This window comes from Physella acuta, unplaced genomic scaffold (assembly GCF_028476545.2).
Source record: "Physella acuta isolate Inbredline_101_S28 unplaced genomic scaffold, ASM2847654v3 ptg001424l, whole genome shotgun sequence".
In the NCBI taxonomy this organism is placed as follows: Eukaryota; Metazoa; Mollusca; class Gastropoda; family Physidae; genus Physella; species Physella acuta.
The window spans coordinates 143,072-162,175 of NW_026732939.1; the positions used below are offsets into that span (position 1 = coordinate 143,072).

Sequence of the window (19,104 nt, forward strand, 5' to 3'; positions counted from 1 at the left end):
TGAGGTTACCCACTTTCATTTGTTCCCCGGCCCTGAGGTTACCCACTTTCATTTGTTCCCCGGCCCTGAGGTTACCCACTTTCATTTGTTCCCCGGCCCTGAGGTTACCCACTTTCATGTGTCACCTCGAACCTGCTGGTACCCACTTTCTTGTGTCCCCCGGCCCTGAGGTTACCCACTTTCATGTGTACCCACGGCCCTGAGGTTACCCACTTTCATTTGTCCACCCGACCCTACTAGTACCCACTTTCACGTGTCACCATGACACTGAGGTTACCCACTTTCATGTGTCCCCCCGGCCCTGCAACTATCAAAGCGCCAGTTCTGGCACTACCTGCCCAGACAAAGACTTCGTTCGGGTGATCCCAGGCATGACGTCATCCTTGTTTACCTGGTAGGTGGAGTACAAGGACGCCTTGGTTGATTCGTCCAATGTCAACATCCGGTTAGTCATGTCTAAAAATAGAACAGTGTATCCTTGAATTCTGGGATCTGTAATGCCGGTGTTGATTAAAGCAAGGTCGTCATGAACTAGGTCATACAGAATACAACTAGGTCCATGGCCGCAGGTGAAGTAGAGTTCATCTGTTTCTGTGACCTCGGTATATGAAAGGATAGTGTGGTCAGCACTTTGCACAGCCGCGTTTACTTTCCCTAATGTGTTTAGTTACCACCGGGGCTTGGTGGACTCAGTGACGTTCTAGGGACTTGAATAGAGTTTCGAACTCGAGGCTTTCAGTAGAACAGTCGTATGCTCTACCATTCGACCATGCCGTCCCTTTTGTTGTTGAATTGTTACAAGAGTATTTAAACGTTGATGTAGGTCTACAATTTGATACAAATCTACAATTTGATGCAGATCTACGATTTGAAGTAGATCTATTTGACGTAGATCTACACTATAAATTAAATCTACGATTTGAAGTAGATCTATACAAAGCAGTAGATCTACACAATGGAGTAGATCTACACTTTAAAGTCGATCTACACTTTAAAAGTAGAACACTTTGTGCTGGATTTCAAAGTCGTCTAAAGTACAGTTTACTTACTGAGACACTTTACATCAAAAGGAACCGCCGGTCAGAATCATACAGGTGTGTTTTTCACCTGTAAACCAACTCTTTGAAGTCCACCTTTGGATTGGGTTGGGTTGGCTTAGGGTTGGCTTGGGTTGGGTTGGTTTGGGTTGAGCCTGAGCGAACCTTTCCTATCTACCTTATTAAAAAAATGTATTGAGTGGTCAAACAGCAAAAATTGTAACACATGAATACCTTCAGGAAAGTTATATTTGTGTGTTCTGAAGATTGGATTGTGTTGGTCCTCGGTTTAACTGCGATTAAATGCACCTTTGTGTCGACGATTTTCAGTCACATTATAGCAAATAACTTTATCAACAAATGGACACTTGTTAGATCAAATCTCATTCGATGATTTACCAACGGGCATGTGTATCAGTCACCTTTAGCTATTTCTTATAACAGTAGCGTAGCCAGGATCGTATCATTGGGGGGGGGGGGGGGGGGGGAGGGGGTTCAAATTTTTACCCGGGGACAAAACTTTCGATTTGCACCACCCCTCAAACTTTCGATTTGCAAGCCCCCCCCCCCCTCATACTTTATATATATATACCGAGGGGTCTATGGGGGGTTATGACCCCCCTAACCCCCTCCCCCCTGCCTACGCCACTGTCTTATAATGTACATCAACCTGAGGGCTAAATTCAAGGTTAAGTCAACAACCACAGGAACTAAAATGTACTAATGAATGGAAATTGGTTTCACAAATTTATACAAATTATAAGTTGTCCCTCCCCCCCCCCCCCCCGCCCCATGGGCTTCTATCTGGCCGGACATTATGGCCACTTTTTGGTCAGTTCATTTCTTTATGTGAATTTTTTATTGGCTGGCAGTTTTATAGTAAGGCACTAAAGTAAGACAGAAATAAATAGTAGCTGTTAATTATGTTAGGAGTTTTTATCGATCCACAATGCCACAGTTGTAGGACCCACCCATCTAGTCCACAGCTGTAGGACCCACCCGCTTAGCCCACTGCTGTAGGACCCACAGCTGTAGGACCCACCCATCTAGTCCACAGCTGTAGGACCCATCTAGTCCACAGCTGTAGGACCCACCCGCTTAGCCCACTGCTGTAGGACCCACAGCTGTAGGACCCACCCATCTAGTCCACAGCTGTAGGACCCATCTAGTCCACAGCTGTAGGACCCACCCGCTTAGCCCACTGCTGTAGGACCCACCCACTTAGCCAACAACTGTAGGACCCACCATCTAGCCCACAGCTGTAGGACCCACCCATCTAGCCCACAGCGGTAGGACCCATAGCTGTAGGACCCACCCATCTAGTCCACAGCTGTAGGACCCACCCATCTAACCCACAGCTGTAGGACCCACCCATCTAGGCCACAGCTGTAGGACCCACCCATCTAACCCACAGCTGTAGGACCCACCCATCTAGGCCACAGCTGTAGGACCCACCCATCTAACCCACAGCTGTAGGACCCACCCATCTAGCCCACAACTGTAGGACCCACCCATCTAGGCCACAGCTGTAGGACCCACCCATCTAGCCCACAGCTGTAGGACCCATCCATCTAGCCCACAACTGTAGGACCCACCCATCTAGGCCACAGCTGTAGGACCCACCCATCTAACCCACAGCTGTAGGACCCACCCATCTAGCCCACAACTGTAGGACCCACCCATCTAGGCCACAGCTGTAGGACCCACCCATCTAACCCACAGCTGTAGGACCCACCCATCTAGCCCACAACTGTAGGACCCACCCATCTAGGCCACAGCTGTAGGACCCACCCATCTAGCCCACAGCTGTAGGACCCACCCATCTAGGCCACAGCTTTAGGACCCACCCATCTTGCCCACAGATGTAGGACCCACCCATCTAGGCCACAGCTGTAGGACCCACCCATCTAGCCCACAGCTGTAGGACCCACCCATCTAACCCACAGCTGTAGGACCCACCCATCTAGGCCACAGCTGTAGGACCCACCCATCTAGGCCACAGCTGTAGGACCCACCCATCTAACCCACAGCTGTAGGACCCACCCATCTAGCCCACAGCTGTAGGACCCACAGCTGTAGGACCCACAGCTATAGGACCCACCCATCTAGCCCACAGCTGTAGGACCCACCCATCGAGCCCACAGCTGTAGGACCCACCCATCTAGCCCACAGCTGTAGGACCCACAGCTGTAGGACCCACAGCTATAGGACCCACCCATCTAGCCCACAGCTGTAGGACCCACCCATCGAGCCCACAGCTGTAGGACCCACCCATCTAGCCCACAGCTGTAGGACCCACCCATCTAGGCCACAGCTGTAGGACCCACCCATCTAGCCCACAGCTGTAGGACCCACCCATCTAGCCCACATCTGTAGGACCCACCCATCTAGCCCACAGCTGTAGGACCCACCCATCTAGGCCACAGCTGTAGGACCCACCCATCTAGCCCACAGCTGTAGGACCCACCCATCTAGGCCACAGCTGTAGGACCCACCCATCTAGCCCACAGCTGTAGGACCCACCCATCTAGCCCACAGCTGTAGGACCCACCCATCTAGCCCACAGCTGTAGGACCCACCTATCTAGCCCACAATACCACAGCTGTAGGACCCACCCATCTAGCCTACAGCTGTAGGATCCACCCATCTAGCCCACAGCTGTAGGACCCACCTATCTAGCCCACAATACCACAGCTGTAGGACCCACCCATCTAGCCTACAGCTGTAGGATCCACCCATCTAGCCCACAGCTGTAGGACCCACCTATCTAGCCCACAATACCACAGCTGTAGGACCCACCCATCTAGCCTACAGCTGTAGGATCCACCCATCTAGCCCACAGCTGTAGGACCCACCTATCTAGCCCACAATACCACAGCTGTAGGACCCACCCATCTAGCCCACAGCTGTAGGACCCACCCATCTAGCCCACAGCTGTAGGACCCACCCATCTAGCCCACAGCTGTAGGACCCACCCATCTAGCCCACAGCTGTAGGACCCACCCATCTAGCCCACAGCTGTAGGACCCACCCATCTAGTCCACAGCTGTAGGACCCACCCATCTAGCCCACAGCTGTAGGACCCACCCATCTAGCCCACAGCTGTAGGACCCACCCATCTAGCCCACAGCTGTAGGACCCACCCATCTAGCCCACAATACCACAGTCTTCCCTAGCTGGACCCACCCCTCAAGGCTGCCCCCAGTGGTATTTGATCCCCACACAGATAAAAAAAAATGCCGTGGTCACCCAAGCGTGACGAGGATAACACGTGACGTAGTAACGTAGGTGTTAGCGCCAGATTAAACTACAGCGCTAAAAACAGAATTTATTCGGCGACACGTTCTGGAAAACTGCCTTGCTACGGTGGAGCTGGGAGGAAGGGGGAGGGGGTGGGAGGTGGTGGCGGGGCGGGGTGGGGCGGGGCGTATTTTGAAGGAAGGCTGCACTCCTGAAACTTTCATGTATCGGTACGTGTTTTATTAAGTGCCTCCACCCACCCGTTTGTCCATATGGTGGTGGGGGGTTGGGAGTGGTGATGGAGGGTGGGCTTTCTATCAGGGCACAGAGCTAATCGTCAACTGGGCTTATATACATACATACATATATATATATATATATATATATATATATATATATATATATATATATATATATATATATATATATATATATATATATATATATATATATATATGCATATACTATTTTAGATTAATATATCTACGAATTGGAGTAGATCTACGATTTTGAGTAGATCTTTAATATCTTTAATAATCTTTAATAACCCACAGTAATACCCTAACCCCTAAAATGACGTCACACCTCAGCTTACAACCCCCCTCAAAACTGGAGTTGAATTTTTCTTAAAATACGATATTTTTCCAAAATCTTGTATGAACACTGCCAACATAGAGTATTTTAATCAATTCCTTTTACAATTTATTAAAACAGTTATATATATATATATATATATATATATATATATATATATATATATATATATATATATATATATATATATATATATATATAATATATATATTCATATAGTGTGTTTGTGTGTGTGTGTTAAATGAGAATCAATAGTTCTACGTTTAGTATCCAGTACAACACCAGCCCTTTTTTTGGTCCTCTCAACTTATTGGGTTATCATACAAACGTCAACAAAACTACTGTATAAGTACTAAATGATGCTATTAATTTGCTTGTGTCCTAACCCTAATCAGCATTACAGAGTTTCGCCATCCACTGGATGTAAATGTAGTCTAAGTCTAATCGATATAAAATGTAATTTTACTTAATTACTAAATTTACTTTTAAACTAATAATTGTTTTTTTTAAATGAATAACTTTTTTCGACATTACGTTCTTTCTCTCTCCCCCCCCCCCCCCCCCATCTTCTAGTTTCTTTTCAAATAAAAAACTATTTGCAACAAAAAAATTATAATTTAAAAAAGGAGGAATAATACCTTGGGAGAAAAAAAAAAACCCATTTATTAATAATGGAGGGGATAAGAAATATTTTTCTTTTTTTTTGTACTGTAGATGAGGGGAGACAACCGCAACAATAAAATGAACATTTGTTGTTAACTCCAGTGATTAAGAAATAATTCATGTTTATCGTTCTTGATGGGTTTGTGTCTTTAATAAACGTTGTAGGCAGTATAATAAAATATGAAAATAGAACTGGTAAAATTGTTGACAATGTTTATGTGCAGAAAAGTGTATGTATTTCTATGTATTTTGAATATAAATACTTATAATTTTAAAAAGCTTCTGGATTTTCCAGTTATATTATAGAAAAACAGTCATTATATTAATTTTTTTATATACTAGTATAACTATTAGGTGAAAGGTTTTTTAATTAGGTTTTTGTGTATTTTAAATAATATTTTAATAATTTTTAATGTATAATACCATATTTTTGTATCTCAAGGAAAAATGATCCCAAGGCATATTATTATTTCAGGCAAGATATCTAAAACCAACCAAACAACAACAATCCAACCAAACCACAACAATCCATCCAAGCCACAACAATCCAACCAAACCACAACAATCCAACCAAACCACAACAATCCAACCAAACCACAACAATCCAACAAAACCACAACTATCCAACCAAACCACAACAATCCAACCAAACCACGACAATCCAACCAAACCACAACAATCCAACCAAACCACAACAATCCAACCAAGCCACAACAATCCAACCAAACCACAACAATCCAACCAAACCACAACAATCCAACCAAACCACAACAATCCAACCAAACCACAACAATCCAACCAAACCACAACAATCCAACCAAACCACAACAATCCAACCAAACCACAACAATCCATCCAAACCACGACAATCCAACCAAACCACAACAATCCAACCAAACCACAACAATCCAACCAAACCACAACAATCCAACTAAACCACAACAATCCAACCAAACCACAACAATCCAACCAAACCACAACAATCCAACCAAACCACAACAATCCAACCAAACCACAACAATCCAACCAAACCACAACAATCCAACCAAACCACAACAATCCAACCAAACCACAACAATCCATCCAAACCACGACAATCCAACCAAACCACAACAATCCAACCAAACCACAACAATCCAACCAAACCACAACAATCCAACTAAACCACAACAATCCAACCAAACCACAACAATCCAACCAAACCACAACAATCCAACCAAACCACAACAATCCAACCAAACCACAACAATCCAACCAAACCACAACAATCCAACCAAACCACAACAATCCAACCAAAATACAACAATCCAACCAAACCACAACAATCCAACCAAACCACAACAATCCAACCAAACCACAACAATCCAACCAAACCACAACAATCCAACCAAACCACAACAATCCAACCAAACCACAACAATCCAACCAAACCACAACAATCCAACCAAACCACAACAATCCAACCAAACCACAACAATCCAACCAAACCACAACAATCCAACCAAGCCACAACAATCCAACCAAACCACAACAATCCAACCAAACCACAACAATCCAACCCAACCACAACAATCCAACCAAACCACAACAATCAGACCAAACCACAACAATCCAACCAAACCACAACAATCCAACCAAACCACAACAATCCAACCAAACCACAACAATCCAACCAAACCACAACAATCCAACCAAACCACAACAATCCAACCAAACCACAACAATCCAACCAAACCACAACAATCCAACCCAAACCACAACAATCCAACCAAACCACAACAATCCAACCAAACCACAACAATCCAACCAAACCACAACAATCCAACCACACCACAACAATCCAACCAAACCACAACAATCCAACCAAACCACAACAATCCAACCAAACCACAACACTCCAACCATACCACAACACTCCAACCAAACCACCCACACCAATAACAGAGTCCGCCCCCCTCTCCCCCCCCCCCGGAAATTTTAGCGCCCCCCCCCCCCGTGAGTATAAAGTCTGGAAGAAACACTGATCACTATCATGTTATCATGTTTAGGGCCGATGATTTTGTTGAGTAAACAATCATTTTATTCAAATCTCGAAAACTCAACACTAATATTTGGTAATAAAAAAAAACTTGGTAAAAGTAAAGTTTCCCTTTCAAACATGACGGTATATGGGGCAAGTGAAGTAGAGTTCACTTGGTAGGTATAATATAATGTATACTTAAATAGTGATAATTATTTTTTTCATCCAACTACTAATTAAAATTTTAATCAAGCAAGTGGCCATTAACTAAAGTGTATCTGAAACATAGATAGACAAATGCTTATCTTATATTAATTTTTCTAAAATAATTTCAACTTTAAGAAACATCTTTTAACTTGAAGTAAAAATGTGTATGTTAAGAAAAAGTAACAGTGAAAAATAAAAGAAACAAACCCGCGGTTAATTTGATCAGAAGAAATACAAAAAATGTGATTTTAAACATTTTATTTTCAAAGATGTTATTTCCTTCGACCATGACGACAAATATTGATGCTACAAATGTTTATGGTTTAAATATTGATGCCACAAATATTGATGCTACAAATGTTGATGCTACAAATGTTGATGCTACAAATATTGATGCCACAAATATTGATGCTACAAATGTTGATGCTACAAATATTGATGCCACAAATATTGATGCCATAAATATTGAAGCTACAGATGTTTATGCTTTAAATATTGATGCCACAAATATTGATGCCATAAATATTGAAGCTACAGATGTTTATGCTTTAAATATTGATGCCACAAATATTGATGCTACAAATGTTGATGCTACAAATATTGATGCTACAAATATTGATGCTACAAATATATAAAATACGTTGATGTTAATTTTTCATTTTAAACACATTTTTATTTTATTTCTTATTGTTACGATAAATATGGATGTAAAAATATTTTTTTTTCTTTTTGATAAAAAACAATACATTTGTTGTAAAATTTAAAACATCCTTATAAATATTTATAAAAATGATTTTAATTTTTTTTTAAATTTCAATTAACCCTTCACCACTTTTGGTATGTGAAAGATAATTGATATTCCATCAATATAAAACTTTCTAAACACATGTAAAAAAAAAAATTCCTTACAGTCAAACCTCTTGTCTTTTTTAAGTTTTTTTTTTCTTTCTGATGTTTCATTACGTCGGCCTACATTAGAGGGAAAGTTTAACTTATTTCATTTAACAAGAAAAAAAATCGAAAATTGATTGAATGCTTAACAAAGGTGTGTTGTGTGTGTCCATTGACCCCTCTTTTTTAAAACTACAAAAATGTATACAAGTTGAACATTTTACTGAACTCAGTTTTCCTATAACACACATTCACTAGCATTTGTGGTCACTCAGAGTTTGAAACATTTGACTGAGTATTTTAGCAGTACAAAATCACTCTCAGGGGCCTACTAACCTCATAGAGGTCGATGTAAAATTATTTAAAAAAAAATTGCTAATAGATGTTTCTTGTAATTAATTAAAAAATATCCACGCAATATTTCACTGCCTGTATAGCGACCTAAACATTACAACAAATGTTTTGTTAATATTTTACTCTGGTTAAATTGTGGGTTGTATCTGATAGCCCGCATGAAAAAAAAAAATCCTAAGTGCATTCATACTGTGATCACGTGACCAAATAAACATCAACCTACGCTGCAAAATATAGTTTTCTATACATCAGAATATTTTTTTTAAAAGCCTGCATTTTCTCATAACCATGCACTTTTTTTTTTTTTTTTACAAAATAAGATGATAAGAATTTAAAATAAACAACGACAAACCTAAGGAACACTTTTCACGCCAAATTTTTTTTCAACTACATACTCTTATCTTCAAAGATGGTTCAGGTTAAAGAATAAAAGGCTCTTAAAATTAAATAACCCAGAGTCAAACTTGTGTATTGTCATTCATACATTCCATCGCTGACTTTCTCCATTCCCCACAAGGTACCAGAGTAACAAGAAGCATCAAATCAAATCTGATGATGGTAGGACTATGAATGTGTTAACTTGCGTGTTACACCTGTAATGAACCAATGGTCTTGGGTTAAACATAGTTTCGATTTATTAAAAAAAAGTGTACATCTTAAAATCTGATTGTTACACACTACTTAAAATAAAAATCACGTAACATCCATCTATATATATATATATATATATATATATATATATATATATATATATATATATATATATATATATATATATATATATATATACATATATATATATATATATATACATATATATCAGAGGCGTAGCAAGGGCGGGGGAGAGGAGGTGGACCGCACCGGATGACACCATATAGAGGGGTGACACCAAGGCAAAATATTGCAAAACGTACAGAAGAAAAGTACTTTTTTTTTGCCAGTTCCATTTATGATTAATTAAAGTTAAATAGTTTTTTAATTTCAAGTACTAATCGCCAATTATTACATGATGGGGGGGGGGGGGGTGACACCGTGTCGTAAACGCGGTAACTTAAGATAAATCAATGCTACATGCAACTGTATTATGAACAGCTTACAGATAAACATTGTTATTATTACGTCTGCAGTGATTAAAGCTTTTACACATACATGTACGCGTATGTGTGATATATTTAAATTATAGGCCTTTGTAGGCATATATATATATATATATATATATATATATATATATATATATATATATATATATATATATATATATATATATATATATATATATATATGTATGTATATATATATATGTATATATATATATATACATATATATATATATATATATATATATATATATATATATATATATAGAGAGAGAGAGAGAGAGAGAGAGAGAAATAAATAAATAAATAAATAAATAAATAAATAAATATATATATATATATATATATATATATATATATATATATATATATATATATATATATATATATATATACGTGTAGTAGATTCGTTACAGTTGATTTGTTTGTGATGTATGTATGCGTACATTTGTCGCATGTTTGTATACACGTGAAAGTGTTTGTATATGTGTGTATGTATGGGTCAACAAACATGCATCCTCTTACATTAACAGTCCATGCAACCTCTCTGCTGCAGGTGCAGAAGCAGCGAGATGACAAAGGCCAAAATGCCCGCCAACACTCCCAGCCAGTAGGCAAAGCCGTTACCTCTGTGTTCTCTACAATCGTAGACGAACAGACAAGCGCCCCACAAGAGAGCTGGAGAATAGGAGTTAAATTTGATGGGTTAAAATAAAAAAATTGTCTAATATAAATGTATAAAGTGTTGTGGTTTTACGTTTTTAACAAGAAATGTGGCTTTATGATTTGAAAGAAATTTTGTGATTTAATGCTTTTTTTTTTAGATGTGTTTTGGTTTTATGATTTTTTTAGATGTGTTTTGGTTTTATGATTTTTTTAGATGTGTTTTGGTTTTATGATTTTTTAGATGTGTTTTGGTTTTACGAATTTTTTAGATATGTTTTGGTTTTATGATTTTTAAAGATGTGTTTTGGTTTTATGATTTTTTTTAGATGTGTTTTGGTTTTATGATTTTTAAATAAAAGTAATGTTGTAGTTTGTTATCATTTGAAAATAAATGTTGTGGTGTTATAATTTTTAGTAAAAGTGTTTAGTATTAATATCATCTGAGGTCACAGACATCTATGCCTAGCTGTAATTACTTTTCCAAACTTAGGAATCTATCAGTGCTGGGTGGCCCTCTTACGTCGCTCGTGTTTAAAAATGTCATTCAAGACATATATGTATATATATATATATACATATATATATATATATATATATATATATATATATATATATATATATATACATATATATATATTCATGCACGCTATTCCTTGACCACCGCGTTCCATAAACCATGAAATAAAGTAGCTCTACTACTTTATTGGTCTTAAACTAGATACACTACAACAGGTTACAACTCTCAATGGCCTATCTTTTATCAGACGATCTTGCTGGGGTGGGGTGAGATGGGGGTGGGGTGAGATGGGGGTGGAGGGTCTAGCTAGCCCCGTGTTGAAGAGGAACCTACAGTTATGAGGTCTGCGCATTGAACAGATATCAACATGTGATCACTAGACCGTGATGTATTGAAATATAGCAACAAGTGCCTAAGCACTTGTAATTAAAAGCAAAAAAAAAAAATGAAAAAACAACACAAAAAACACATTATAAAAAAATTACAAAATAATTGACAGCGCATACAAGAGAAATAAAGACAAGGACTTTAAAATCTACGATGACAAAAAATGACAAAAATTTTTTTTTTTAAAACGATAAGACCGAAAAAAAAAGTCAAGATTCGAAAAATTAAATGACGTACAAACATGGCATGAAGAAAAACATGGACAAAATTTACGAGGAACAGAATAACCTACATAACTGAGATTAAAAAAAATATGACAAGATTTACGATGAAAAGAATGAGGCACAAACCTGCGACGAAAAACACGTAACAGCACTGGGCGAGCGTTTCCATGCTTCCTTTCTTGCTGCCGAAGATGTAGAGGCTGAGCATGATAAGACCAACGAGGATCAGCACTGTGCCAACCACAGCCAGAAACTGGATTATCCCAAGCCAGTCTAGGGGGGGGGGGGGATTAAGGATTGGGATTTATTCAAGTCATACATGGGGGGTGGGGGGGATACAGTGTGATAATGGTTATATTAGTTGAATGAGTTGGATATGAAGTGGAATGGATATAGGGTTTGTATGAAATTGTATGGGTGGGTATATACAGTGTAATGGATAGGGGAGGTGTAGGTATGTGTTGGTATATACAGTGTAATGGATAGGGGAGGTGTAGGTATGTGTTGGTATATACAGTGAAATGGATAGGGGAGATGTAGGTATGTGTTGGTATATACAGTGAAATGGATAGAGAAGTTGTATCTGTTGGTATATACAGTGTAATGGATAGAGAAGTTGTATCTGTTGGTATATACAGTGTAATGGATAGAGAAGTTGTATCTGTTGGTATATACAGTGTAATGGATAGAGAAGTTGTATCTGTTGGTATATACAGTGTAATGGATAGAGAAGTTGTATCTGTTGGTATATACAGTGTAATGGATAGAGAAGTTGTATCTGTTGGTATATACAGTGTAATGGATAGAGAAGTTGTATCTGTTGGTATATACAGTGTAATGGATAGAGAAGTTGTATCTGTTGGTATATACAGTGTAATGGATAGAGAAGTTGTATCTGTTGGTATATACAGTGTAATGGATAGAGAAGTTGTATCTGTTGGTATATACAGTGTAATGGATAGAGAAGTTGTATCTGTTGGTATATACAGTGTAATGGATAGAGAAGTTGTATCTGTTGGTATATACAGTGTAATGGATAGAGAAGTTGTATCTGTTGGTATATACAGTGTAATGGATAGAGAAGTTGTATCTGTTGGTATATACAGTGTAATGGATAGAGAAGTTGTATCTGTTGGTATATACAGTGTAATGGATAGGGGAGGTGTAGGTATGTGTTGGTATATACAGTGTAATGGATAGGGGAGGTGTAGGTATGTGTTGGTATATACAGTGTAATGGATAGGGGAGGTGTAGGTATGTGTTGGTATATACAGTGAAATGGATAGGGGAGGTGTAGGTATGTGTTGGTATATACATTGAAATGGATAGGGGAGGTGTAGGTATGTGTTGGTATATACAGTGTAATGGATAGGGGAGGTGTAGGTATGTGTTGGTATATACAGTGAAATGGATAGGGGAGGTGTAGGTATGTGTTGGTATATACAGTGTAATGGATAGGGGAGGTGTAGGTATGTGTTGGTATATACAGTGTAATGGATAGGGGAGGTGTAGGTATGTGTTGGTATATACAGTGAAATGGATAGGGGAGGTGTAGGTATGTGTTGGTATATACAGTGTAATGGATAGGGGAGGTGTAGGTATGTGTTGGTATATACAGTGTAATGGATAGGGGAGGTGTAAGTATGTGTTGGTATATACAGTGCAATGGATAGGGGAGGTGTAGGTATGTGTTGGTATATACAGTGTAATGGATAGGGGAGGTGTAGGTATGTGTTGGTATATACAGTGTAATGGATAGGGGAGGTGTAAGTATGTGTTGGTATATACAGTGCAATGGATAGGGGAGGTGTAGGTATGTGTTGGTATATACAGTGTAATGGATAGAGAAGTTGTATCTGTTGGTATATACAGTGTAATGGATAGAGGGGTTGTATGAAGTTGTATGTGTTGGTATATACAGTGTAATGGATAGAGAAGTTGTATCTGTTGGTATATACAGTGTAATGGATAGAGAAGTTGTATCTGTTGGTATATACAGTGTAATGGATAGAGAAGTTGTATCTGTTGGTATATACAGTGTAATGGATAGAGAAGTTGTATCTGTTGGTATATACAGTGTAATGGATAGAGGGGTTGTATGAAGTTGTATGTGTTGGTATATACAGTGTAATGGATAGAGAAGTTGTATCTGTTGGTATATACAGTGTAATGGATAGAGAAGTTGTATCTGTTGGTATATACAGTGTAATGGATAGAGGGGTTGTATGAAGTTGTATGTGTTGGTATATACAGTGTAATGGATAGAGAAGTTGTATCTGTTGGTATATACAGTGTAATGGATAGGGAAGGTGTAAGTATGTGTTGGTATATACAGTGTAATGGATAGAGAAGTTGTATCTGTTGGTATATACAGTGTAATTGATATGGGAGGTGTATGAAGTTGTATGTGTGAGGAGAATCAGAGTGAAAACACAACTAGGATGATGATTAGTGTCATAAGCTGTGCATAGAACTATGTAGATGTGGGATATCTGAAGTGATATACAGGATGTAGGGTTGGGTTCACAAGCTGTGCATAAAACTATGTGGATGTGGGATATACGAAGTGATATACAGGATGTAGGGTTGGGTTCACAAGCTGTGCATAGAACTATGTGGATGTGGGATATATGAAATGATATACAGAATGTAGGGTTGGGTTCACAAGCTGTGCATAGAACTATGTGGATGTGGGATATCTGAAGTGATATACAGGATGTAGGGTTGGGTTCACAAGCTGTGCGTGGAACTATGTGGATGTGGGATATCTGAAGTGATATACAGGATGTAGGGTTGGGTTCACAAGCTGTGCATAGAACTATGTGGATGTGGGATATACGAAGTGATATACAGGATGTAGGGTTGGGTTCACAAGCTGTGCATAGAATTATGTGGATGTGGGATATCTGAAGTGATATACAGGATGTAGGGTTGGGTTCACAAGCTGTGCGTGGAACTATATTGATGTGGGATGTATTAAGTGATAAACAGGATGTAGGGTTGGGTTCACACGCTTGTCTGGGGAGAGGGGGGAGATGAATTAATTTATAAAAAAAAACAATGTATTACTCGTTTGAGGAAAATCGAAGGTGTTGCAATGGCTTCCCACGCACATTGACCACAATCCATAGTGAAATTCAGACAAAACGTACCAGTAGCTGGCAAATACTGATGTCAAGCTGTTTGTTAAAGAATATATATATATATATATATATATATATATATATATATATATATATATATATATATATATATATATACGTATATACTAGCCGGTAAATATCTTTCTATTCAAACATCCTACACATCTCACTTTTCCAACATCCTTCATATCTTGTGATTTTTTAAAAAAGTATTCCTAAAATGAACTTATTCGAAATGTCGCCAGTACCTATTCTTTTGAAGTTTTTCTTCATTGAGTGGTCAACTCATGTTCAATTAATAATTTACACAGCATTGGGTCATCTGGAAAAGGCTCGAACTCTTTTTAACCATTCCATACACATTTTCTTGTGTGTATTAGATGTTCCAAACCCTATCGCATCGTCCCACTAGTGAAGTGTGATTAGTATTAGCTACTCTCTCCACTCCCTGCTAAGTTTGCGATATCCGTAGGCAAAAAACCCAACAAAACACGGAAGTTTTGGGGCATGCGGGAGGGGTGAGGGAGTAAAGGGGGGGGGGGGGGTTATAGATTGACGAAAACCAAAATCTATATATATAATTCTCTTCTGGGAGACGCTAGAAAACAAGCTGTAAACGCGCTCCCTACCATCCCCACCCCTACATGGTCTTAGTGAGCTGTGGTTCACGCTATGTTTACCTTCGTGGAGTCGGGTTTAGTGACGGCTTTTAGGGGCAGATAATTTAGTTTGAAACGATTTAAAACGTTGGGGGGGGGGGGGGGAGGAAGGGGGGGTATGGTCCTTAACGAGCTACTTATAGTGTTTTAAAGAAATATTTTCAGTGTCAGCGTTGGTACTGTCGAATTCACAAATTATGAATTACTGAAAAGTAGAAAACACAACAACTAAATAGCGGCGTATGATATGCCGCGGGCCGGCTCGTCTTGGATAATCGAAATCACCAAAGCAAGACCTTAAGGTTTCACTATACCTGATTTGTTTGTGTTTGCTTGTTATAGTAAGTGTGAAAAATAAAGGAAATTATCTGTAAGTGAACTCCTACGTCAGTCTGAATAGTAGGCCTAATTTATACAATAGTAAAATCTAGATATTCATCATAAAATTATCTATACCTGAAAATATATTTAAAACTGAACTAAAACAACAACTATTTAATGACCCCCTTAACTGATTCATTGATACATTTCTCATTCATCCATTAGATCTATATTCTCATTCTATCTCACTCTGTATTAGAACTAGAGGCGTAGCTAGGGGGGGGGGGCGGACCGCACCGGGTGACACCATTTAGGGGGGTGAAACCAAGGCAAAAAATAGCAAAATACATAGAGACAAACTTGAGGGGTGGGGATGCAAATCGAAAGTTTGAGGGGGGGGGGGTGCAAATCGAAAATTTGAAAGTTTGTCCCCGGGAAGGGTCGCTACGCCTCTGGGGGGGGGGGGGTGACACCGGATGACACCCGACCTCGCTACGCCACTGATTAGAACTAGACTAGATCTAGATTCTAGATTAGATGATAGAATTTATATAATTTTAATAGTATTTCTTCATTCCAAATTTTTGAATGCAATGCTACTGCTTTGTCTTTACTACTCAATGCCTTTGTTATTAAAATGTTTTTATGTTTTTTGTTTTTTAATCGGCCATTGTGAAATATGGGAGCCGGACGTTTTCCCGAAAGACACTTGCCCGAATGCCGTTTGCCCGAAGGCCGATTTCCCGAAAGGACACTTGCCCGAATGCGACAAATGCCCGAATGGACACTTGCCCGAATGCGACAAACGCCCGAATGGACACTTGCCCGAATGCGACAAATGCCCGAATGGACACTTGCCCGAATGGACACTTGCCCGAATGCGACAAATGCCCGAATGGACACTTGCCCGAATGCGACAAATGCCCGAATGGACACTTGCCCGAATGCTACAAATGCCCGAATGCCACCTGCCCGAAGGCCGTTTGCCCGAAAAATGTTAATGTTAGATAATTAAAAAAATATTACCAAAAAGAGATTCTTTATCAATTTAAGTTTGAAATTTTGATAATAAACACAATTCTAAGCGTTAAAAAAATTGTTTATAATTTTAAAATTTAGCTTTTTTTTTTCTTTTCAAAATTGAGAAATTACTGTAAAAAAACAACTCTATTCTTCAAATGTAAGGTGATGTTGGCGGCGATGTCCTAATATTCTTTTGATGTAAGTTTTGAACACCTTGTTTAGCCGACGTGTTGCGGTGGTTATAAAGCGCTTTTGATACGGTGCTGGCGGCGTGGCGTCTCGCAACGATGAACAGAGGCGCGTTTGTTTGATTTATTTTGTTATGCTTAACTCGTGGGGTGATCATCTCACAATAGAACTAGGTGCGGACTAGGCAGCGAATTTAAAAACTAAAGGTAGTCAAATACGTTTGATCTCCATTTAATACACCTTGTTTAGACAATGCGTTAAGGCGATTACTTAAAAAAGAAAGCAAAACTTATTTTAAAAACTTGTGAAAAATGAAACTGGTATTTTTTGTCTTGTTTTAAAGATGGAAGAGAAAGTATGTTTGTACACTTTTTATATAGAAAATACAAATAAATTTAAAATGTCTGCATGGTAACATATAATATTATTTTTTCCTTTATTTCAAATTTAAATTGATAACGAATGATTATTTGGTAATATATGATGTTAACATTTTTCGGGCAATCGGCCTTCGGGCAAGTGTCCATTCGGGCATTTGTCGCATTCGAGCAAGTGTCCATTCGGGCATTTGTCGCATTCGGGCAAGTGTCCATTTGGGCATTTGTCGCATTCGGGCAAGTGTCCATTCGGGCATTTGTCGCATTCGAGCAAGTGTCCATTCGAGCATTTGTCGCATTCGGGCAAGTGTCCATTCGGGCATTTGTCGCATTCGGGCAAGTGTCCATTCGGGAAATTGGCCTTCGGGCAAACGGCATTCGGGCAATTGTCTTTCGGGAATTTGTCGTAGACCCGTGAAATATAAGCCTCCATGCCTACTGTTGTGACCGTTATTGAATAAAAGAAATAAATAATAATCTTGACCTACATAGATCTAGGAAGTAGATCTCAAGGGCATGTGTGATAAGAACCTCGTTCCCAAGTCTTAAGAAAATTATTAGAAGAAATGTATGGTAACATAAACCTTACCTGAAGATGATGCCAACTATGGAAAGAATAAAACACGTTTTGACAGTGTTGGTGGCCGCCTTAAAGTCGTCTCCAGCCGGCATTTTAGTTGTTAGATCGCGGCCGAAATATGTGGAGAAATAAAACGCTGACAAATAGGCGCGGCGTCTTCTGCTCATGGACCGATGATCAGATTGGAAAGGGAATTCCCGAAAATGTGCGCATTTTGCAGCAGTGTAAAAATTGGTTTCTTTTCTGCGGGTTTTTTGTTTGGTCGTTTTAGCGTAGTATACCGTATGGGTTTTATTTCAATGGTTGTTCTAATGTAGCATAGAGGATATGATTTAATGGTCACCATCACATTTTCTTACTTACAGTCACCATTACCAACTCACCACCTACATTACCAACCAATCAACAACATAACCAACTCACAAACAACATTACTAACTCACCACCAATATTACCAGCCCACGAACACACTTTTAAACCCACCACCGACATTACCAACATTACCAACCCACCACCAACATTACCAACCCACAACCAACATTACCAGCCCACCAACAAACTTTTAAACCCACCACCGACAATACCAACATTACCAACCCATATACAACATTACTAACCCACCACCAACATTACCAACCCATATACAACATTACTAACCCACCACCAACATTACCAACTCACCACCAACATTACCAACTCATCAGCAACATTACCAACTCACCAACAACATTACCAACTCACCACCAACATTACCAACTCACCACCAAAATTACTAACCCACCACCAACATTACCAACTCACCAACAACATTACCAACTCACCACCAACATTACCAACTCACCACCAACATTACCAACTCACCACCAACATTACCAACTCACCACCACCATTACCAACTCATCAGCAACATTACCA

The 19,104-nt window shown here is 39.2% G+C and overlaps 1 long non-coding RNA gene across 1 annotated transcript; it reads right to left on the minus strand.

Moving 5' to 3' along the window:
• Positions 1-9,068: 9,068 nt before the first annotated feature.
• LOC131927618 (uncharacterized) lies at positions 9,069-18,357 on the minus strand. The gene is made up of 5 exons (XR_009383667.1): positions 18,199-18,357; positions 14,967-15,076; positions 12,024-12,170; positions 10,629-10,781; positions 9,069-9,599 (listed from the first exon to the last, which is right to left on the minus strand). It is a non-coding gene; the product is annotated as an uncharacterized LOC131927618 (long non-coding RNA).
• Positions 18,358-19,104: the final 747 nt, after the last annotated feature.